This window comes from Oncorhynchus masou, unplaced genomic scaffold, assembly GCF_036934945.1.
Source record: "Oncorhynchus masou masou isolate Uvic2021 unplaced genomic scaffold, UVic_Omas_1.1 unplaced_scaffold_2612, whole genome shotgun sequence".
Lineage (NCBI taxonomy): Eukaryota > Metazoa > Chordata > Actinopteri > Salmoniformes > Salmonidae > Oncorhynchus > Oncorhynchus masou.
The window spans coordinates 1-25,056 of NW_027009051.1; the positions used below are offsets into that span (position 1 = coordinate 1).

Consider the following 25,056-nt stretch of genomic DNA (forward strand, 5'->3'; position numbering starts at 1 on the left):
AAATTGTCCCCCCTAAAAAATATAACCCTAATCCACCTTTCCAGGAATTCCCTCTTCTAAAACGCCCCTTCTAAAGGATAACAGTGTATTTTGTATAAATATATCAAGAGTATTAAGAAGAAGTTATTATGTATCTCTGTACAGAACAACTGAATGGTTTAAAATTAGCCTGTTTTGTCCTGGAAATAACTAAATTAAGGCAATATTATTATTGCAAACCGGTTGCTGTCTGAGTGGCTTTCATTCAGAATGTGTTGCAGGGAGTTTTTTAAATGTATTTAAAAACCTCTTCATACAGTATCTAAACATCTGACACCTCTTCCTCTTCATACAGTATCTAAACATCTGAAACCTCTTCCTCTTCATACAGTATCTAAACATCTGAAACCTCTTCATACAGTATCTAAACATCTGAAACCTCTTCCTCTTCATACAGTATCTAAACATCTGAAACCTCTTCCTCTTCCTACAGTATCTAAACATCTGAAACCTCTTCCTCTTCCTACAGTATCTAAACATCTGAAACCTCTTCATACAGTATCTAAACATCTGAAACCTCTTCCTCTTCATACAGTATCTAAACATCTGAAACCTCTTCCTCTTCATACAGTATCTAAACATCTGAAACCTCTTCCTCTTCATACAGTATCTAAACATCTGAAACCTCTTCCTCTTCCTACAGTATCCAAACATCTGAAACCTCTTCCTCTTCATACAGTATCTAAACATCTGAAACCTCTTCATACAGTATCTAAACATCTGACACCTCTTCCTCTTCCTACAGTATCGAAACATCTGAAACCTCTTCCTCTTCCTACAGTATCTAAACATCTGAAACCTCTTCCTCTTCCTACAGTATCTAAACATCTGAAACCTCTTCCTCTTCATACAGTTTCTAAACATCTGAAACCTCTTCCTCTTCATACAGTATCTAAACATCTGAAACCTCTTCCTCTTCCTACAGTATCTAAACATCTGAAACCTCTTCCTCTTCATACAGTATCTAAACATCTGAAACCTCTTCCTCTTCCTCTAGTATCTAAACATCTGAAACCTCTTCATACAGTATCTAAACATCTGAAACCTCTTCCTCTTCCTACAGTATCTAAACATCTGAAACCTCTTCATACAGTATCTAAACATCTGAAACCTCTTCCTCTTCATACAGTATCTAAACATCTGAAACCTCTTCCTCTTCCTACAGTATCTAAACATCTGAAACCTCTTCCTCTTCATACAGTATCTAAACATCTGAAACCTCTTCCTCTTCATACAGTATCTAAACATCTGAAACCTCTTCATACAGTATCTAAACATCTGAAACCTCTTCCTCTTCATACAGTATCTAAACATCTGAAACCTCTTCCTCTTCCTACAGTATCTAAACATCTGAAACCTCTTCCTCTTCATACAGTATCTAAACATCTGAAACCTCTTCCTCTTCATACAGTATCTAAACATCTGAAACCTCTTCATACAGTATCTAAACATCTGAAACCTCTTCCTACAGTATCTAAACATCTGAAACCCTTCCTCTTCCTACAGTATCTAAACATCTGAAACCCTTCCTCTTCATACAGTATCTAAACATCTGAAACCTCTTCCTCTTCATACAGTATCTAAACATCTGAAACCTCTTCCTCTTCATACAGTATCTAAACATCTGAAACCTCTTCCTCTTCCTACAGTATCTAAACATCTGAAACCTCTTCCTACAGTATCTAAACATCTGAAACCTCTTCCTACAGTATCTAAACATCTGAAACCTCTTCCTCTTCATACAGTATCTAAACATCTGAAACCTCTTCCTCTTCCTACAGTATCTAAACATCTGAAACCTCTTCCTCTTCATACAGTATCTAAACATCTGAAACCTCTTCCTCTTCATACAGTATCTAAACATCTGAAACCTCTTCCTCTTCATACAGTATCTAAACATCTGAAACCTCTTCCTCTTCCTACAGTATCCAAACATCTGAAACCTCTTCCTCTTCATACAGTATCTAAACATCTGAAACCTCTTCATACAGTATCTAAACATCTGACACCTCTTCCTCTTCCTACAGTATCTAAACATCTGAAACCTCTTCCTACAGTATCTAAACATCTGAAACCTCTTCCTCTTCATACAGTATCTAAACATCTGAAACCTCTTCCTCTTCATACAGTATCTAAACATCTGAAACCTCTTCCTCTTCCTACAGTATCTAAACATCTGAAACCTCTTCCTCTTCATACAGTATCTAAACATCTGAAACCTCTTCCTCTTCCTCTAGTATCTAAACATCTGAAACCTCTTCATACAGTATCTAAACATCTGAAACCTCTTCCTCTTCCTACAGTATCTAAACATCTGAAACCTCTTCATACAGTATCTAAACATCTGAAACATCTTCCTCTTCATACAGTATCTAAACATCTGAAACCTCTTCCTCTTCCTACAGTATCTAAACATCTGAAACCTCTTCCTCTTCATACAGTATCTAAACATCTGAAACCTCTTCCTCTTCATACAGTATCTAAACATCTGAAACCTCTTCCTCTTCATACAGTATCTAAACATCTGAAACCTCTTCCTCTTCCTACAGTATCTAAACATCTGAAACCTCTTCCTACAGTATCTAAACATCTGAAACCTCTTCCTACAGTATCTAAACATCTGAAACCTCTTCCTCTTCCTACAGTATCTAAACATCTGAAACCTCTTCCTCTTCATACAGTATCTAAACATCTGAAACCTCTTCCTCTTCCTACAGTATCTAAACATCTGAAACCATCCACCCTCTAGTCAGGGGTTTAAATACTGTCTCTGTTCCTCTGCAGTCGACCAGGGTCTCTAGTCAGGGGTTTAAATACTGTCTCTGTTTATCTACAGTCGACCAGGGTCTCTAGTCAGGGGTTTAAATACTGTCTCTGTTTATCTACAATATTCCAGGGCCACTAGTCAGGGGTTTAAATACTGTCTCTGTTCCTCTGCAGTCGACCAGGGTCTCTAGTCAGGGGTTTAAATACTGTCTCTGTTCCTCTGCAGTCGACCAGGGTCTCTAGTCAGGGGTTTAAATACTGTCTCTGTTTATCTACAATATTCCAGGGCCACTAGTCAGGGGTTTAAATACTGTCTCTGTTCCTCTGCAGTCGACCAGGGTCTCTAGTCAGGGGTTTAAATACTGTCTCTGTTTATCTACAGTCGACCAGGGTCTCTAGTCAGGGGTTTAAATACTGTCTCTGTTCCTCTGCAGTCTACCAGGGCCTCTGATCAGGAATTTAAATACTGTCTCTGTTTATCTACAAGGGTTCAAATACTGTCCTCAACTCAAAGTCCCAGCACAGCAAAACAGGGCAGGCAGCACAGTGTATGTTTGTAGAGCTGAGAGTAACAGCGCTCCCTCTGTCACCTCCACCCCGTAACACCAGTGTGTCGCGAACAACATTTGCGGGGTCAACAACAGTGGAATGGTCGGTTCACCTTCAAAATAAAAGTCCCCCACTGAAACGGATCCTATTTTTGGAATCATTCCACACTTGTACGAGATAATGCTAAACGCGGTTGGAATGTTGTTATAGAAATTCAACAAAAGCCAATAGTTATACATTTGTTTGTTGAAATTGCAATGTGGACGTAAAGTCTAAACAGAATTTAAATGGAACCCCCCCCCCGCACAGATGTCAATTCAGCGCTTAATCCACGTTGGTTCAACGTCATTTCATTGAAACAACCAGTGTGTGCTCAGTCGGTATATTGCAATGCACAGCCTTATCTATGGATCTTGGGTCCATTAAATGGGGTATGAGGCTAATCACTGACACTCACAGAACACAACTGGGGAGACTATTCACATGTAACAGACCGTCCCCTTTAGACCGTCCCCTCGCACCTACCCGGGCGCGAACCAGGGAGCCTCTGCACACATCAACAACAGTCACCCACGAAGCATCGTTACCCATCGCTCCACAAAAGCCGGGGCCCTTGCAGAGCAAGGGGAACTACTACTTCAAGGTCTCAGAGTAAGTGATGTCACCGATTGAAACGCTATTTAGCGCGCACCACCGCTAACTAAGCGAGCCGTTTCACATCCGTGACACACCCATATTACTATTGTAGCTCTTAAAGCCAAACAGTTGTGTTCTGTGAGTTTTTCTGGGTATCTGTACTTGACTTTACTATTTATATTTTTGACTACATTTACTTTTACTGAATTACATTCCTAAAGAAAATAATGTATTTAAAAAAAAAACTCCATACATTTTCCCTGACATGCACAAGTACTGGTTTCATTATGAATGTTTAACAGGACAGGAAAATGGTCCAATTTATGCACTTATCAAGAGAACATGGACTCAAACGGATCTATAGAGACCCAGTGCACTACTTTTGTGAATATATATATTTGTATTTTATTTTGAAGGCTTAACGCCGATTCCAGTTTTGTTGGTCATGTTAATGTGGTTCACGACACACACGTCTCCCTCCTCTCCTCTCTCCGCTCCCGGTCCAGTCCCAGCTCCCTCTCCACTAAACAGGCGAAAACATTTTCGGGAAGATTAAAGTTTTTGTCGCGGACCTGAGCTGTTCCGAGGATCGGTTTTATTATGTGGAGAAATAAACATAGTTTATTAGGAGAATCGGTGGCTTGTTTCATCTTTCTGGTGGCGCTTTGCGATGCTCATCGATGTAAGTGAAACTTTATTTTACTTTAAGTTGGATAACGGAAAAATGGACTTATGTATGTGGATAGTCAAAGTACAACTTTGGTTGTTTTCCGCTTTTACACAAGATCAGGGGGGGTATGTTTGGTGTTTTTCTTTTCCCAAAGAATTAACGGTAACTTACATACTAAAATACAATTTATACCCGTCAAAGCCAACGAATTAATGGTAACTTGTTACTAAAAGACAACTTTAATGCGCCGAAGCCAACGAATTAATGGTAACTTGTTACTAAAAGACAACTTTAATGCGCCGAAGCCAACGTTACTTTCCACAACATGTTATAAAGTCTGAAACAGGTTTTGAGCTGCGTATGTCGACAAAAAGGCAACAGGTGATCTGATGTTTTACACTGTTCCTGCAGTCCTGGAAGATGAGTGACACCTCCTAGATTATTTATGTTTTGTTTTTTTAAACAAAATTGCTTTAAATCATTTAAATAAGACCACGTGTTGGGGGTAATACCCTGCTGAAACAAGAACAAAGACCTGTTGAAATGGGACTGTGTACTAATCCGTTTACAGTTTGATCCAAATGATTCATCCATCAAAACATGTGTAAAATATCAATATAGATTCCTATGTGGTCACATACACCATTCACACAAACCCCATACTTCCCCCCCGCTGCCATCACATTGTAATAACGATGTAATAAAACACGTGTTGTGTGAGTGTAACGGACGTCATCAGTACTTCGTAACTTCTTGCGTTGTGTTTTTTTTTTTTAAAGAAAGGACGGTCGCAGCCATCGATCACACAGTTGATTTGGGGTTTATTCTGACTATAGACCGAAGGAAACACATTTAAATGTGTTGACGGCCGAACATTCGTGATTCGTCCGCTTGCATGTCAATATCAGTATTAGAAGGGAGCTAATGTGACCATTGTAATTAGAGCATGCTAGCTGACTCAAGTTTTACAGCAATAACATTAAATAAAAAGTACATCCCAGGAAGCCCCCTCAATATCTAACAGGTACTATACATGTACTGTATACATCTGGACATGTACCTAGTGAACTCCTACACATTGTCCATCTGAAAATAGAATACAGTGTTTCAGAACGGGACCTAATGCTGGTGTAACCCATGTGAAACGGCTAGCTAGTTAGCGGTGGTGCGCGCTAATAGCTTTTCAATCGGTGACGTCACTCGCTCTGAGACCTTGAAGTAGTTGTTCCCCTTGCTCTGGAGCGATGTGTGACGATGCTTCGAGGGTGGCTGTTGTCCCTGTGTTCCTGGTACGAGCCCAGGTAGGGGCGAGGAGAGGGACGGAAGCTATACTGTTACACTTGCAGGTTAATATCAGACTGGGAGGAGTTTACGTTTTGTGATCTCCCCCTATCTACAAGTGTCGCCGATATCATGACACCTAATTGATATGTAAATTCAACCAACCTGACACGCCTGCTCCCGCTCCCCGTCTCTGGTGCTCGAGGGCGCCAGGCTGCCCATCATTACGGACACCTGCCACTGTCATTACACGCATCAGCGCTCATTGGACTCACCTGGCCTCCTTCATTTTGTTGATGGCCCCTTCTATATCTGTCTGTTCCTCAGTTTGTTCCTCGTGTCAGCATTATTGTCGTTGTGTTTATATCCCTTGTCCAGACGCGGTCCTTGTTTGTTTCTTGTCCGTTGTTTATTAACTGTTACCTCCCCTTGTTTATTAACTGTTGACTCCCCTTGTTTATTAACTGTTACCTCCCCTTGTTTATTAACTGTTACCTCCCCTTGTTATTAACTGTTGACTCCCCTTGTTTATTAACTGTTGACTCCCCTTGTTTATTAACTGTTGACTCCCCTTGTTTATTAACTGTTGACTCCCCTTGTTTATTAACTGTTGACTCCCCTTGTTTATTAACTGTTGACTCCCCTTGTTTATTAACTGTTGACTCCCTTGTTTATTAACTGTTTATTAACTGTTGACTCCCCTTGTTTATTAACTGTTGACTCCCCTTGTTTATTAACTGTTGACTCCCCTTGTTTATTAACTGTTGACTCCCCTTGTTTATTAACTGTTACCTCCCCTTGTTTATTAACGGTTACCTCCCCTTGTACTTGCATCCTTGTCTCCCAGCGTCCGTCCTTACACAACCAATAGAAACGCATAAACATTGAATACATATGTCTGGAGTTGCAAGTGAAATATATAACCTACCCAGTTACACAGTGTTTGTCTCCAGTCCTAACTCAGAACAGGGCCTCCCAGTTCCTGTCTCGGCACCGCAGGGCCAACTCCATGTTTGAGGAGAGTAAGAAAGGTAACCTGGAGAGAGAATGTATCGAGGAGCTGTGCAACAAGGAGGAGGCGAGGGAGATCTTTGAGAACAACCCGGAGACGGTGAGTGGCTCCTGAGGGCCGCGGGCACACTAGTTACAAGATGGCCATGTCAGGAGGGCCCCGGGCACACTAGTTACAAGATGGCCATGTCAGGAGGGCCCCGGGCACACTAGTTACAAGATGGCCATGTCAGGAGGGACATGGGGAGAGGGTAGACACTAGATGGCCATGTCAGGAGGGCCCCGGGCACACTAGTTACAAGATGGTCATGTCAGGAGGGCCCCGGGCACACTAGTTACAAGATGGTCATGTCAGGAGGGACCCTGGCACACTAGTTACAAGATGGCCATGTCAGGAGGGACCCTGGCACACTAGTTACAAGATGGCCATGTCAGGAGGGACCCTGGCACACTAGTTACAAGATGGCCATGTCAGGAGGGACCGAGGGAGAGGGTAGTCACTAGATGGCCATGTCAGGAGGGCCCCGGGCACACTAGTTACAAGATGGCCATGTCAGGAGGGACCCTGGCACACTAGTTACAAGATGGCCATGTCAGGAGGGACCCTGGCACACTAGTTACAAGATGGCCATGTCAGGAGGGACCCTGGCACACTAGTTACAAGATGGTCATGTCAGGAGGGCCCCTGGCAGACTAGTTACAAGATGGCCATGTCAGGAGGGACCCTGGCACACTAGTTACAAGATGGTCATGTCAGGAGGGCCCCTGGCACACTAGTTACAAAATGGTCATGTCAGGAGGGACCCTGGAACACTAGTTACAAGATGGCCATGTCAGGAGGGCCCCTGGCAGACTAGTTACAAGATGGTCATGTCAGGAGGGACCCTGGCACACTAGTTACAAGATGGCCATGTCAAGAGGGACATGGGGAGAGGGTAGACACTAGATGGTCATGTCAGGAGGGACATGGGGAGAGGGTAGACACTAGATGGTCATGTCAGGAGGGACATGGGGAGAGGGTAGACACTAGATGGTCATGTCAGGAGGGACATGGGGAGAGGGAGAGGGTAGTCACTAGATGGTCATGTCAGGAGGGACATGGGGAGAGGGTAGTCACTAGATGGTCATGTCAGGAGGGACATGGGGAGAGGGAGAGGGTAGACACTAGATGGTCATGTCAGGAGGGACATGGGGAGAGGGTAGACACTAGATGGTCATGTCAGGAGGGACATGTGGAGAGGGAGAGGGTAGACACTAGATGGTCATGTCAGGAGGGACATGGGGAGAGGGAGAGGGTAGACACTAGATGGTCATGTCAGGAGGGACATGGGGAGAGGGTAGACACTAGATGGTCATGTCAGGAGGGACATGGGGAGAGGGAGAGGGTAGACACTAGATGGTCATGTCAGGAGGGACATGGGGAGAGGGTAGACACTAGATGGTCATGTCAGGAGGGACATGGGGAAGGGAGAGGGTAGTCACTAGATGGTCATGTCAGGAGGGACATGGGGAGAGGGAGAGGGTAGACACTAGATGGTCATGTCAGGAGGGACATGGGGAGAGGGAGAGGGTAGTCACTAGATGGTCATGTCAGGAGGGACATGGGGAGAGGGAGAGGGTAGACACTAGATGGTCATGTCAGGAGGGACATGTGGAGAGGGAGAGGGTAGACACTAGATGGTCATGTCAGGAGGGACATGGGGAGAGGGAGAGGGTAGACACTAGATGGTCATGTCAGGAGGGACATGGGGAGAGGGTAGACACTAGATGGTCATGTCAGGAGGGACATGGGGAGAGGGAGAGGGTAGACACTAGATGGTCATGTCAGGAGGGACATGGGGAGAGGGAGAGGGTAGACACTAGATGGTCATGTCAGGAGGGACATGGGGAGAGGGAGAGGGTAGACACTAGATGGTCATGTCAGGAGGGACATGGGGAGAGGGAGAGGGTAGACACTAGATGGTCATGTCAGGAGGGACATGGGGAGAGGGTAGACACTAGATGGTCATGTCAGGAGGGACATGGGGAGAGGGTAGACACTAGATGGTCATGTCAGGAGGGACATGGGGAGAGGGAGAGGGTAGTCACTAGATGGTCATGTCAGGAGGGACATGGGGAGAGGGAGAGGGTAGTCACTAGATGGTCATGTCAGGAGGGACCGAGGGAGAGGGTAGACACTAGATGGTCATGTTAGGAGGGACCTGGGGAGATGGAAAGGGTAGACACTAGATGGTCATGTCAGGAGGGACATGGGGAGAGGGTAGACACTAGATGGTCATGTCAGGAGGGACATGGGGAAGGGAGAGGGTAGTCACTAGATGGTCATGTCAGGAGGGACATGGGGAGAGGGAGAGGGTAGACACTAGATGGTCATGTCAGGAGGGACATGGGGAGAGGGAGAGGGTAGTCACTAGATGGTCATGTCAGGAGGGACATGGGGAGAGGGAGAGGGTAGACACTAGATGGTCATGTCAGGAGGGACATGGGGAGAGGGAGAGGGTAGACACTAGATGGTCATGTCAGGAGGGACATGGGGAGAGGGAGAGGGTAGACACTAGATGGTCATGTCAGGAGGGACATGGGGAGAGGGAGAGGGTAGACACTAGATGGTCATGTCAGGAGGGACATGGGGAGAGGGAGAGGGTAGACACTAGATGGTCATGTCAGGAGGGACATGGGGAGAGGGAGAGGGTAGTCACTAGATGGTCATGTCAGGAGGGACATGGGGAGAGGGTAGACACTAGATGGTCATGTCAGGAGGGACATGGGGAGAGGGAGAGGGTAGACACTAGATGGTCATGTCAGGAGGGACATGGGGAGAGGGTAGACACTAGATGGTCATGTCAGGAGGGACATGGGGAGAGGGAGAGGGTAGTCACTAGATGGTCATGTCAGGAGGGACATGGGGAGAGGGAGAGGGTAGTCACTAGATGGTCATGTCAGGAGGGACATGGGGAGAGGGTAGTCACTAGATGGTCATGTCAGGAGGGACATGGGGAGAGGGAGCGGGTAGTCACTAGATGGTCATGTCAGGAGGGACATGGGGAGAGGGAGAGGGTAGACACTAGATGGTCATGTCAGGAGGGACATGGGGAGAGGGTAGACACTAGATGGTCATGTCAGGAGGGACATGGGGAGAGGGAGAGGGTAGTCACTAGATGGTCATGTCAGGAGGGACATGGGGAGAGGGTAGACACTAGATGGTCATGTCAGGAGGGACATGGGGAGAGGGAGAGGGTAGTCACTAGATGGTCATGTCAGGAGGGACATGGGGAGAGGGAGAGGGTAGTCACTAGATGGTCATGTCAGGAGGGACATGGGGAGAGGGAGAGGGTAGTCACTAGATGGTCATGTCAGGAGGGACATGGGGAGAGGGTAGACACTAGATGGTCATGTCAGGAGGGACATGGGGAGAGGGAGAGGGTAGTCACTAGATGGTCATGTCAGGAGGGACATGGGGAGAGGGAGAGGGTAGACACTAGATGGTCATGTCAGGAGGGACATGGGGAGAGGGTAGTCACTAGATGGTCATGTCAGGAGGGACATGGGGAGAGGGAGAGGGTAGTCACTAGATGGTCATGTCAGGAGGGACATGGGGAGAGGGTAGTCACTAGATGGTCATGTCAGGAGGGACATGGGGAGAGGGAGAGGGTAGTCACTAGATGGTCATGTCAGGAGGGACATGGGGAGAGTGTGTATGTAACAGACTCAGGTCATTGAACTGTTCCCCCAATCATGTGTTTGCCATGAGGTTTCCCGCGTTGACTAGTGTTGACGTAGCTGAGTGGGATGGAGCGGGACGTTGACTAGTGTTGACGTGGCTGAGTGGGATGGAGCGGGACGTTGACTAGTGTTGACGTAGCTGAGTGGGATGGTGTGGGATGTTGTCCTCAAGCTGTTGACTGGTTTAAGGACCCAGACAGACACCACTTCTAATAATGACTGGTTTAAGGACCCAGACAGACACCACTTCTAATAATGACTGGTTTAAGAACCCAGACAGACACCACTTCTAATAATGACTGGTTTAAGGACCCAGACAGACACCACTTCTAATAATGACTGGTTTAAGGACCCAGACAGACACCACTTCTAATAATGACTGGTTTAAGGACCCAGACAGACACCACTTCTAATAATGACTGGTTTAAGGACCCAGACAGACACCACTTCTAATAATGACTGGTTTAAGGACCCAGACAGACACCACTTCTAATAATGACTGGTTTAAGGACCCAGACAGACACCACTTCTAATAATGACTTGTTTAAGGACCCAGACAGACACCACTTCTAATAATGACTGGTTTAAGGACCCAGACAGACTTCTAATAATGACTGGTTTAAGGACCCAGACAGACTTCTAATAATGACTGGTTTAAGGACCCAGACAGACTTCTAATAATGACTGGTTTAAGGACCCAGACAGACTTCTAATAATGACTGGTTTAAGGACCCAGACAGACTTCTAATAATGACTGGTTTAAGGACCCAGACAGACTTCTAATAATGACTGGTTTAAGGACCCAGACAGACTTCTAATAATGACTGGTTTAAGGACCCAGACAGACTTCTAATAATGACTGGTTTAAGGACCCAGACAGACTTCTAATAATGACTGGTTTAAGGACCCAGACAGACTTCTAATAATGTCTCCTCTCTTTTTACAGGAACACTTCTATCCTCAATATGTCTGTGAGTTTCAACCCTTCTGCTCTCTGTTGAAGTCCTGTGTTCAGCCATTTGTCCATTAACAACATCTGGCGATATAGAATCTAGCTGACCCTCAGCCACCCGTTCCTCAATGAGTTATCATGTGACTGGTGCCAGCTAATATAACCCCACTGTGTTGTTGTCTGTCTGATGCCAGCTAATATAACCCCACTGTGTTGTTGTCTGATGTCAGCTAATATAACCCCACTGTGTTGTTGTCTGATGTCAGCTAATATAACCCCACTGTGTTGTTGTCTGATGTCAGCTAATATAACCCCACTGTGTTGTTGTCTGATGTCAGCTAATATAACCCCACTGTGTTGTTGTCTGTCTGTCTGATGTCAGCTAATATAACCCCACTGTGTTGTCTGATGTCAGCTAATATAACCCCACTGTGTTGTTGTCTGTCTGTCTGATGTCAGCTAATATAACCCCACTGTGTTGTCTGATGTCAGCTAATATAACCCCACTGTGTTGTCTGATGCCAGCTAATATAACCCCACTGTGTTGTTGTCTGTCTGTCTGATGTCAGCTAATATAACCCCACTGTGTTGTCTGATGTCAGCTAATATAACCCCACTGTGTTGTTGTCTGTCTGTCTGATGTCAGCTAATATAACCCCACTGTGTTGTCTGATGCCAGCTAATATAACCCCACTGTGTTGTTGTCTGATGATATGTCTGATGTCAGCTAATATAACCCCACTGTGTTGTTGTCTGATGTCAGCTAATATAACCCCACTGTGTTGTTGTCTGATGTCAGCTAATATAACCCCACTGTGTTGTTGTCTGATGTCAGCTAATATAACCCCACTGTGTTGTTGTCTGATGCCAGCTAATATAACCCCACTGTGTTGTTGTCTGTCTGACTGGTGCCAGCTAATATAACCCCACTGTGTTGTTGTCCGTCTGTCTGATGCCAGCTAATATAACCCCACTGTGTTGTTGTCTGTCTGTCTGATGTCAGCTAATATAACCCCACTGTGTTGTTGTCTGTCTGTCTGATGCCAGCTAATATAACCCCACTGTGTTGTTGTCTGTCTGTCTGATGTCAGCTAATATAACCCCACTGTGTTGTTGTCTGTCTGTCTGATGCCAGCTAATATAACCCTACTGTGTTGTTGTCTGATGATATGTCTGATGTCAGCTAATATAACCCCACTGTGTTGTTGTCTGATGTCAGCTAATATAACCCCACTGTGTTGTTGTCTGATGTCAGCTAATATAACCCCACTGTGTTGTTGTCTGTCTGACTGATGCCAGCTAATATAACCCCACTGTGTTGTTGTCTGATGTCAGCTAATATAACCCCACTGTGTTGTTGTCTGATGTCAGCTAATATAACCCCACTGTGTTGTTGTCTGATGTCAGCTAATATAACCCCACTGTGTTGTTGTCTGATGCCAGCTAATATAACCCCACTGTGTTGTTGTCTGTCTGACTGGTGCCAGCTAATATAACCCCACTGTGTTGTTGTCTGTCTGACTGATGCCAGCTAATATAACCCCACTGTGTTGTTGTCTGTCTGTCTGATGTCAGCTAATATAACCCCACTGTGTTGTTGTCTGATGATATGACTGATGTCAGCTAATATAACCCCACTGTGTTGTTGTCTGATGTCAGCTAATATAACCCCACTGTGTTGTTGTCTGATGTCAGCTAATATAACCCCACTGTGTTGTTGTCTGTCTGACTGATGCCAGCTAATATAACCCCACTGTGTTGTTGTCTGTCTGTCTGATGTCAGCTAATATAACCCCACTGTGTTGTTGTCTGATGATATGACTGATGTCAGCTAATATAACCCCACTGTGTTGTTGTCTGTCTGTCTGATGTCAGCTAATATAACCCCACTGTGTTGTTGTCTGATGTCAGCTAATATAACCCCACTGTGTTGTTGTCTGTCTGACTGATGCCAGCTAATATAACCCCACTGTGTTGTTGTCTGATGTCAGCTAATATAACCCCACTGTGTTGTTGTCTGATGTCAGCTAATATAACCCCACTGTGTTGTTGTCTGATGCCAGCTAATATAACCCCACTGTGTTGTTGTCTGATGTCAGCTAATATAACCCCACTGTGTTGTTGTCTGTCTGACTGATGTCAGCTAATATAACCCCACTGTGTTGTTGTCTGATGCCAGCTAATATAACCCCACTGTGTTGTTGTCCGTCTGACTGATGTCAGCTAATATAACCCCACTGTGTTGTTATCTGTCTGTCTGATGCCAGCTAATATAACCCCACTGTGTTGTTGTCTGTCTGTCTGATGCCAGCTAATATAACCCCACTGTGTTGTTGTCTGTCTGTCTGATGTCAGCTAATATAACCCCACTGTGTTGTTGTCTGATGCCAGCTAATATAACCCCACTGTGTTGTTGTCTGATGTCAGCTAATATAACCCCACTGTGTTGTTGTCTGTCTGACTGATGCCAGCTAATATAACCCCCTGTGTTGTTGTCTGTCTGTCTGATGTCAGCTAATATAACCCCACTGTGTTGTTATCTGTCTGTCTGATGTCAGCTAATATAACCCCACTGTGTTGTTGTCTGTCTGTCTGATGTCAGCTAATATAACCCCACTGTGTTGTTGTCTGTCTGTCTGATGCCAGCTAATATAACCCCACTATGTTGTTGTCCGTCTGATGTCAGCTAATATAACCCCACTGTGTTGTTGTCTGTCTGACTGATGCCAGCTAATATAACCCCACTGTGTTGTTGTCTGTCTGTCTGATGCCAGCTAATATAACCCCACTGTGTTGTTGTCCGTCTGTCTGATGCCAGCTAATATAACCCCACTGTGTTGTTGTCTGTCTGTCTGATGTCAGCTAATATAACCCCACTGTGTTGTTGTCTGATGTCAGCTAATATAACCCCACTGTGTTGTTGTCTGATGCCAGCTAATATAACCCCACTGTGTTGTTGTCTGTCTGACTGGTGCCAGCTAATATAACCCCACTGTGTTGTTATCTGTCTGACTGATGTCAGCTAATATAACCCTACTGTGTTGTTGTCTGTCTGACTGATGTCAGCTAATATAACCCCACTGTGTTGTTGTCTGTCTGACTGATGTCAGCTAATATAACCCCACTGTGTTGTTGTCTGATGATATGACTGATGCCAGCTAATATAACCCCACTGTGTTGTTGTCTGATGTCAGCTAATATAACCCCACTGTGTTGTTGTCTGATGTCAGCTAATATAACCCCACTGTGTTGTTGTCTGATGTCAGCTAATATAACCCCACTGTGTTGTTGTCTGATGTCAGCTAATATAACCCCACTGTGTTGTATTTCAGTTTGTCTGGGTTCACATCGTGTGGGCATCAACAACCAGAACTCTGGAGACTCCAACGTCCCTTCAAACCTCAGAACCTGTGTCAAAGGTTGGTAAAGGTTAGAGACGGTTGTTGGGGTTCAGAGGTCAGGGCTACAGGTTGGTTTAGAGAAGGGTTGTCAACCAAAATAATTCCCCGCCGGCCTCATTTAGTCTTCATTGAGGTCTGTAGTTTAATTTTTAAAAATGCAAAAATTTGTCACCTCCATTTTTTTTCACCACAGTCCTTATGTTTGACCCTCCCTGGTTTAGGGGTAGGATGCTGGTTTAGGGGTAGGATGCTGGTTTAGGGGTAGGATGCTGGTTTAGTGGTAGGATGCTGGTTTAGGCGTCGGATGCTGGTTTAGTGGTCGGATGCTGGTTTAGTGGTCGGATGCTGGTTTAGGGGTAGGATGCTGGTTTAAGGGTAGGATGCTGGTTTAGTGGTAGGATGCTGGTTTAGTGGTCGGATGCTGGTTTAGGGGTAGGATGCTGGTTTAGTGGTAGGATGCTGGTTTAGTGGTAGGATGCTGGTTTAGTGGTAGGATGCTGGTTTAGCGGTAGGATGCTGGCCCATGGGTTGTATGTTGTATGTATTCTGTATAGTCCCCTCGTTTAGGGGTAGGATGCTGGTTTAGTGGTCATATGTTTGACCCCCCTGGTTTAGGGGTAGGATGCTGGTTTAGTGGTAGGATGCTGGTTTAGTGGTAGGATGCTGGTTTAGTGGTAGGATGCTGGTTTAGCGGTCATATGTTTGACCCCCCTGGTTTAGGGGTAGGATGCTGGTTTAGTGGTAGGATGCTGGTTTAGGGGTAGGATGCTGGTTTAGGGGTAGGATGCTGGTTTAGGGGTAGGATGCTGGTTTAGGGGTAGGATGCTGGTTTAGTGGTAGGATGCTGGTTTAGGGGTAGGATGCTGGTTTAGGGGTAGAATGCTGGTTTAGTGGTAGGATGCTGGTTTAGTGGTCGTATGTTTGACCCCCCTGGTTTAGGGGTAGGATGCTGGTTTAGTGGTAGGATGCTGGTTTAGTGGTAGGATGCTGGTTTAGCGGTCATATGTTTGACCCCCCTGGTTTAGGGGTAGGATGCTGGTTTAGTGGTAGGATGCTGGTTTAGGGGTAGGATGCTGGTTTAGGGGTAGGATGCTGGTTTAGTGGTAGGATGCTGGTTTAGGGGTAGGATGTTGGCCCATGGGTCGTATGTTTGACCCCCCTGGTTTAGTGGTAGGATGCTGGTTTAGTGGTAGGATGCTGGTTTAGGGGTAGGATGCTGGTTTAGGGGTAGGATGCTGGTTTAGGGGTAGGATGCTGGTTTAGTGGTAGGATGCTGGTTTAGGGGTAGGATGTTGGCCCATGGGTCATATGTTTGACCCCCCTGGTTTAGGGGTAGGATGCTGGTTTAGTGGTAGGATGCTGGTTTAGGGGTAGGATGCTGGTTTAGGGGTAGGATGCTGGTTTAGTGGTAGGATGCTGGTTTAGGGGTAGGATGTTGGCCCATGGGTCGTATGTTTGACCCCCCTGGTTTAGTGGTAGGGTGTTGGGGTAGGATCCACTGACCGTATGTTTGTATAGTCCTGTCTGGATAGCTGTATGTGTTCTGTATTGTCCTGTCTGGATAGCTGTATGTGTTCTGTATAGTCTGGATACCTGTATGTGTTCTGTATAGTCATGCCCTGTCTGGATAGCTGTATGTGTTCTGTATAGTCATGTCCTGTCTGGATACCTGTATGTGTTCTGTATAGTCTGGATACCTGTATGTGTCCTGTATAGTCTGGATACCTGTATGTGTCCTGTATAGTCTGGATACCTGTATGTGTCCTGTATAGTCTGGATACCTGTATGTGTCCTGTATAGTCCTGTCTGAATACCTGTATGTGTTCTGTATAGTCTGGATACCTGTATGTGTCCTGTATAGTCCTGTCTGGATACCTGTATGTGTTCTGTATAGTCCTGTCCTGTCTGGATACCTGTATGTGTTCTGTCCTGTCTGGATAGCTGTATGTGTTCTGTATAGTCCTGTCTGGATACCTGTATGTGTTCTGTATAGTCCTGTCTGGATACCTGTATGTGTTCTGTATAGTCTGGATACCTGTATGTGTTCTGTATAGTCCTGTCTGGATAGCTGTATGTGTTCTGTATAGTCCTGTCTGGATACCTGTATGTGTTCTGTATAGTCCAGTCTGGATAGCTGTATGTGTTCTGTATAGTCTGGATACCTGTATGTGTTCTGTATAGTCCTGTCTGGATACCTGTATGTGTTCTGTATAGTCCTGTCTGGATACCTGTATGTGTTCTGTATAGTCTGGATACCTGTATGTGTTCTGTATAGTCCTGTCTGGATAGCTGTATGTGTTCTGTATAGTCCTGTCTGGATAGCTGTATGTGTTCTGTATAGTCCTGTCTGGATACCTGTATGTGTTCTGTATAGTCTGGATAGCTGTATGTGTTCTGTATAGTCTGGATACCTGTATGTGTTCTGTATAGTCCTGTCTGGATACCTGTATGTGTTCTGTATAGTCTGGATACCTGTATGTGTTCTGTATAGTCCTGTCCTGTCTGGATAGCTGTATGTGTTCTGTATAGTCCTGTCTGGATACCTGTATGTGTCCTGTATAGTCCTGTCTGGATAGCTGTATGTGTTCTGTATAGTCTGGATACCTGTATGTGTTCTGTATAGTCCTGTCTGGATACCTGTATGTGTTCTGTATAGTCCTGTCTGGATACCTGTATGTGTTCTGTATAGTCCTGTCCTGTCTGGATACCTGTATGTGTCCTGTATAGTCCTGTCTGGATAGCTGTATGTGTTCTGTATAGTCTGGATACCTGTATGTGTCCTGTATAGTCCTGTCTGGATAGCTGTATGTATTCTGTATAGTCATTTCTGGATACCTGTATGTGTTCTGTATAGTCCTGTCCTGTCTGAATACCTGTATGTATTCTGGATAGTCATTTCTGGATACCTGTATGTGTCCTGTATAGTCCTGTCTGGATAGCTGTATGTGTTCTGTATAGTCCACTCTGGATACCTGTATGTGTTCTGTATAGTCCTGTCTGGATAGCTGTATGTATTCTGTATAGTCATTTCTGGATACCTGTATGTGTTCTGTATAGTCCTGTCCTGTCTGAATACCTGTATGTATTCTGGATAGTCATTTCTGGATACCTGTATGTGTTCTGTATAGTCCTGTCTGGATACCTGTATGTGTTCTGTATAGTCCTGTCCTGTCTGGATAGCTGTATGTGTTCTGTATAGTCCTGTCTGGATAGCTGTATGTGTTCTGTATAGTCCTGTCTGGATACCTGTATGTGTTCTGTATAGTCCTGTCTGGATAGCTGTATGTGTTCTGTATAGTCTGGATACCTGTATGTGTTCTGTATAGTCCACTCTGGATACCTGTATGTGTTCTGTATAGTCCTGTCTGGATACCTGTATGTGTTCTGTATAGTCCTGTCCTGTCTGGATACCTGTATGTGTTCTGTATAGTCTGGATAGCTGTATGTGTTCTGTATAGTCTGGATACCTGTATGTGTCCTGTATAGTCCTGTCTGGATAGCTGTATGTGTTCTGTATAGTCTGGATACCTGTATGTGTTCTGTATAGTCTGGATACCTGTATGTGTTCTGTATAGTCTGGATACCTGTATGTGTTCTGTATAGTCCTGTCCTGTCTGGATAGCTGTATGTGTTCTGTATAGTCCTGTCCTGTCTGGATAGCTGTATGTGTTCTGTATAGTCCTGTCCTGTCTGGATAGCTGTATGTGTTCTGTATAGTCCTGTCTGGATAGCTGTATGTGTTCTGTATAGTCCTGTCTGGATAGCTGTATGTGTTCTGTATAGTCCTGTCTGGATAGCTGTATGTGTTCTGTATAGTCTGGATACCTGTATGTGTCCTGTATAGTCCTGTCTGGATAGCTGTGTGATACCTCTGTGTGTGTTGTTCTGCAGAGATCAGTGACCAGTGCCTTCCGTTTCCGTGTTACAAGGAGGGTTCTGAACGCTGCATCGATGGCCAGGCCTCCTTCACCTGTCAGTGTCGACCAGGCTGGAAGGGCCCGCGCTGTGAGGATGGTAGGTACCAGACAGACAGGGTTGGGGTTAGACAGGCCTCCTTCACCTGTCAGTGTCGACCAGGCTGGAAGGGCCGCGCTGTGAGGATGGTAGGTACCAGACAGACAGGGTTGGGGTTAGACAGGCCTCCTTCACCTGTCAGTGTCGACCAGGCTGGAAGGGCCCGCGCTGTGAGGATGGTAGGTACCAGACAGACAGGGTTGGGGTTAGACAGGCCTCCTTCACCTGTCAGTGTCGACCAGGCTGGAAGGGCCCGCGCTGTGAGGATGGTAGGTACCAGACAGACAGGGTTGGGGTTAGACAGGCCTCCTTCACCTGTCAGTGTCGACCAGGCTGGAAGGGCCCGCGCTGTGAGGATGGTAGGTACCAGACAGACAGGGTTGGGGTTAGACAGGCCTCCTTCACCTGTCAGTGTCGACCAGGCTGGAAGGGCCCGCGCTGTGAGGATGGTAGGTACCAGACAGACAGGGTTGGGGTTAAACAGGCTTAATACTGGGTCCTGGGTTAATACTGGGTCCTACTTAATACTGGGTCCTACTTAATACTGGGTCCTACTTAATACTGGGTCCTGGCTTAATACTGGGTCCTGGCTTAATACTGGGTACTACTTAATACTGGGTCCTGGCTTAATACTGGGTCCTGGCTTAATACTGGGTCCTACTTAATACTGGGTCCTACTTAATACTGGGTCCTGGCTTAATACTGGGTCCTACTTAATACTGGATTCTACTTAATACTGGGTCCTGGCTTAATACTGGGTCCTGGCTTAATACTGGGTCCTGGCTTAATACTGGGTCCTGGCTTAATACTGGGTCCTACTTAATACTGGGTCCTACTTAATCTTGGGTCCTACTACATACTGGGTCCTACTTAATACTGGGTCCTACTTAATACTGGGTCCTACTTAATACTGGGTCCTACTTAATACTGGGTCCTGGCTTAATACTGGGTCCTGGCTTAATACTGGGTCCTGGCTTAATGCTGGGTCCTGGCTTAATGCTGGGTCCTGGCTTAATACTGGGTCCTGGCTTAATACTGGGTCCTACTTAATACTGGGTCCTGGTTTAATACTGGGTCCTGGCTTAATACTGGGTCCTACTTAATACTGGGTCCTACTTAATACTGGGTCCTACTTAATACTGGGTCCTGGCTTAATACTGGGTCCTGGCTTAATACTGGGTCCTACTTAATACTGGGTCCTGGCTTAATACTGGGTCCTGGCTTAATACTGGGTACTACTTAATACTGGGTCCTGGCTTAATACTGGGTACTACTTAATACTGGGTCCTGGCTTAATACTGGGTCCTGGCTTAATACTGGGTCCTACTTAATACTGGGTCCTGGCTTAATACTGGGTACTACTTAATACTGGGTCCTGGCTTAATACTGGGTCCTGGCTTAATACTGGGTCCTGGCTTAATACTGGGTCCTGGCTTAATACTGGGTCCTGGCTTAATACTGGGTCCTGGCTTAATACTGGGTCCTGGCTTAATACTGGGTACTACTTAATACTGGGTCCTGGCTTAATACTGGGTCCTGGCTTAATACTGGGTCCTACTTAATACTGGGTCCTGGCTTAATACTGGGTCCTACTTAATACTGGGTCCTACTTAATACTGGGTCCTACTTAATACTGGGTCCTGGCTTAATACTGGGTCCTACTTAATACTGGGTCCTGGCTTAATACTGGGTCCTACTTAATACTGGGTCCTGGCTTAATACTGGGTCCTGGCTTAATACTGGGTCCTACTTAATACTGGGTACTACTTAATACTGGGTCCTGGCTTAATACTGGGTCCTGGCTTAATACTGGGTCCTACTTAATACTGGGTCCTGGCTTAATACTGGGTCCTGGCTTAATACTGGGTCCTACTTAATACTGGGTCCTGGCTTAATACTGGGTCCTGGTTTAATACTGGGTCCTGGTTTAATACTGGGTCCTACTTAATACTGGGTCCTGGTTTAATACTGGGTCCTGGCTTAATACTGGGTCCTGGCTTAATACTGGGTCCTACTTAATACTGGGTCCTGGCTTAATACTGGGTCCTGGCTTAATACTGGGTCCTGGCTTAATACTGGGTCCTGGTTTAATACTGGGTCCTACTTAATACTGGGTCCTACTTAATACTGGGTCCTACTTAATACTGGGTCCTGGCTTAATACTGGGTCCTACTTAATACTGGGTCCTACTTAATACTGGGTCCTGGCTTAATACTGGGTCCTGGCTTAATACTGGGTCCTACTTAATACTGGGTCCTACTTAATACTGGGTCCTACTTAATACTGGGTCCTGGCTTAATACTGGGTCCTGGCTTAATACTGGGTCCTACTTAATACTGGGTCCTGGCTTAATACTGGGTCCTACTTAATACTGGGTCCTACTTAATACTGGGTCCTACTTAATACTGGGTCCTACTTAATACTGGGTCCTGGCTTAATACTGGGTCCTGGCTTAATACTGGGTCCTACTTAATACTGGGTCCTACTTAATACTGGGTCCTGGCTTAATACTGGGTCCTGGCTTAATACTGGGTCCTGGCTTAATACTGGGTCCTGGCTTAATACTGGGTCCTGGCTTAATACTGGGTCCTGGCTTAATACTGGGTCCTGGCTTAATACTGGGTCCTGGTTTAATACTGGGTCCTGTCTTAATACTGGGTCCTGGCTTAATACTGGGTCCTGGCTTAATACTGGGTCCTGGCTTAATACTGGGTCCTGGTTTAATACTGGGTCCTGGCTTAATACTGGGTCCTACTTAATACTGGGTCCTGGCTTAATACTGGGTCCTGGCTTAATACTGGGTCCTACTTAATACTGGGTCCTGGCTTAATACTGGGTCCTACTTAATACTGGGTCCTACTTAATACTGGGTCCTACTTAATACTGGGTCCTACTTAATACTGGGTCCTACTTAATACTGGGTACTACTTAATACTGGGTCCTACTTAATACTGGGTCCTGGCTTAATACTGGGTCCTGGCTTAATACTGGGTCCTGGCTTAATACTGGGTCCTACTTAATACTGGGTCCTACTTAATACTGGGTCCTGGCTTAATACTGGGTCCTACTTAATACTGGGTCCTACTTAATACTGGGTCCTGGCTTAATACTGGGTCCTACTTAATACTGGGTCCTACTTAATACTGGGTCCTACTAAATACTGGGTTGCTGGTTTTAATCCGTCTCCTAAAGCTTGGTCAGAAACGTTGGTGTTGCTGACTTACTCGGCAGGAACAGGACTTGGAGCCGAGTTTATAGTCAATAAATCCATGTTTTGTCATTCTTGAATAACGATGTTATTGGTTGTTTTATTGATCAGACATCGACGAGTGTTCAGACCCAGATCACCAAGCCGGCTGCAACCAGAAGTGCTACAACTCCCCCGGTAGCTTCCGCTGTATGTGTGACGATGGGTACCGGTTCAGAACCAGCGAGAAGATCCACTGTACAGGTAACAGTTACTGTTATATAGATACAGGTAACCGTTACTGTTATATAGATACAGGTAACAGTTACTGTTATATAGATCCACTGTACAGGTAACAGTTACTGTTATATAGATACAGGTAACAGTTACTGTTATATAGATACAGGTAACAGTTACTGTTATATAGATCCACTGTACAGGTAACAGTTACTGTTATATAGATCCACTGTATAGGTAACCGTTACTGTTATATAGATACAGGTAACAGTTACTGTTATATAGATCCACTGTACAGGTAACCGTTTCTGTTATATAGATCCACTGTACAGGTAACAGTTACTGTTATATAGATCCACTGTACAGGTAACAGTTACTGTTATATAGATCCACTGTACAGGTAACCGTTACTGTTATATAGATCCACTGTACAGGTAACAGTTACTGTTATATAGATCCACTGTACAGGTAACAGTTACTGTTATATAGATCCACTGTACAGGTAACAGTTACTGTTATATAGATCCACTGTACAGGTAACAGTTACTGTTATATAGATACAGGTAACCGTTACTGTTATATAGATACAGGTAACCGTTACTGTTATATAGATCCAGGTAACAGTTACTGTTATATAGATCCACTGTACAGGTAACAGTTACTGTTATATAGATACAGGTAACAGTTACTGTTATATAGATACAGGTAACCGTTACTGTTATATAGATCCACTGTACAGGTAACAGTTACTGTTATATAGATCCACTGTACAGGTAACAGTTACTGTTATATAGATCCACTGTATAGGTAACAGTTACTGTTATATAGATCCACTGTACAGGTAACAGTTACTGTTATATAGATCCACTGTACAGGTAACAGTTACTGTTATATAGATACAGGTAACCGTTACTGTTATATAGATCCACTGTATAGGTAACAGTTACTGTTATATAGATCCACTGTACAGGTAACAGTTACTGTTATATAGATCCACTGTATAGGTAACAGTTACTGTTATATAGATACAGGTAACCGTTACTGTTATATAGATCCACTGTACAGGTAACAGTTACTGTTATATAGATCCACTGTACAGGTAACAGTTACTGTTATATAGATCCACTGTACAGGTAACCGTTACTGTTATATAGATACAGGTAACAGTTACTGTTATATAGATCCACTGTACAGGTAACAGTTACTGTTATATAGATACAGGTAACAGTTACTGTTATATAGATCCACTGTACAGGTAACAGTTACTGTTATATAGATACAGGTAACCGTTACTGTTATATAGATCCACTGTACAGGTAACAGTTACTGTTATATAGATCCACTGTACAGGTAACAGTTACTGTTATATAGATCCACTGTACAGGTAACCGTTACTGTTATATAGATCCACTGTACAGGTAACAGTTACTGTTATATAGATCCACTGTATAGGTAACAGTTACTGTTATATAGATCCACTGTACAGGTAACAGTTACTGTTATATAGATCCACTGTACAGGTAACAGTTACTGTTATATAGATACAGGTAACCGTTACTGTTATATAGATCCACTGTATAGGTAACAGTTACTGTTATATAGATCCACTGTACAGGTAACAGTTACTGTTATATAGATCCACTGTACAGGTAACAGTTACTGTTATATAGATCCACTGTACAGGTAACAGTTACTGTTATATAGATCCACTGTACAGGTAACAGTTACTGTTATATAGATCCACTGTACAGGTAACCGTTACTGTTATATAGATCCACTGTACAGGTAACAGTTACTGTTATATAGATCCACTGTACAGGTAACAGTTACTGTTATATAGATCCACTGTACAGGTAACAGTTACTGTTATATAGATCCACTGTACAGGTAACAGTTACTGTTATATAGATACAGGTAACCGTTACTGTTATATAGATACAGGTAACAGTTACTGTTATATAGATCCACTGTATAGGTAACAGTTACTGTTATATAGATCCACTGTACAGGTAACAGTTACTGTTATATAGATACAGGTAACAGTTACTGTTATATAGATCCACTGTACAGGTAACAGTTACTGTTATATAGATCCACTGTATAGGTAACAGTTACTGTTATATAGATCCACTGTACAGGTAACAGTTACTGTTATATAGATCCACTGTACAGGTAACAGTTACTGTTATATAGATACAGGTAACCGTTACTGTTATATAGATCCACTGTATAGGTAACAGTTACTGTTATATAGATCCACTGTACAGGTAACAGTTACTGTTATATAGATCCACTGTATAGGTAACAGTTACTGTTATATAGATCCACTGTACAGGTAACCGTTACTGTTATATAGATCCACTGTACAGGTAACAGTTACTGTTATATAGATCCACTGTACAGGTAACAGTTACTGTTATATAGATCCACTGTACAGGTAACAGTTACTGTTATATAGATCCACTGTACAGGTAACAGTTACTGTTATATAGATACAGGTAACCGTTACTGTTATATAGATACAGGTAACAGTTACTGTTATATAGATCCACTGTATAGGTAACAGTTACTGTTATATAGATCCACTGTA

General features: G+C 44.4%; 1 pseudogene; it reads left to right on the top strand.

The window, feature by feature from the left end:
* The first annotated feature begins 4,568 nt into the window (after nt 1-4,568).
* Nucleotides 4,569-25,056, top strand: part of LOC135533717 (vitamin K-dependent protein S-like) — a 51,109-nt pseudogene continuing 30,621 nt past the window's right edge.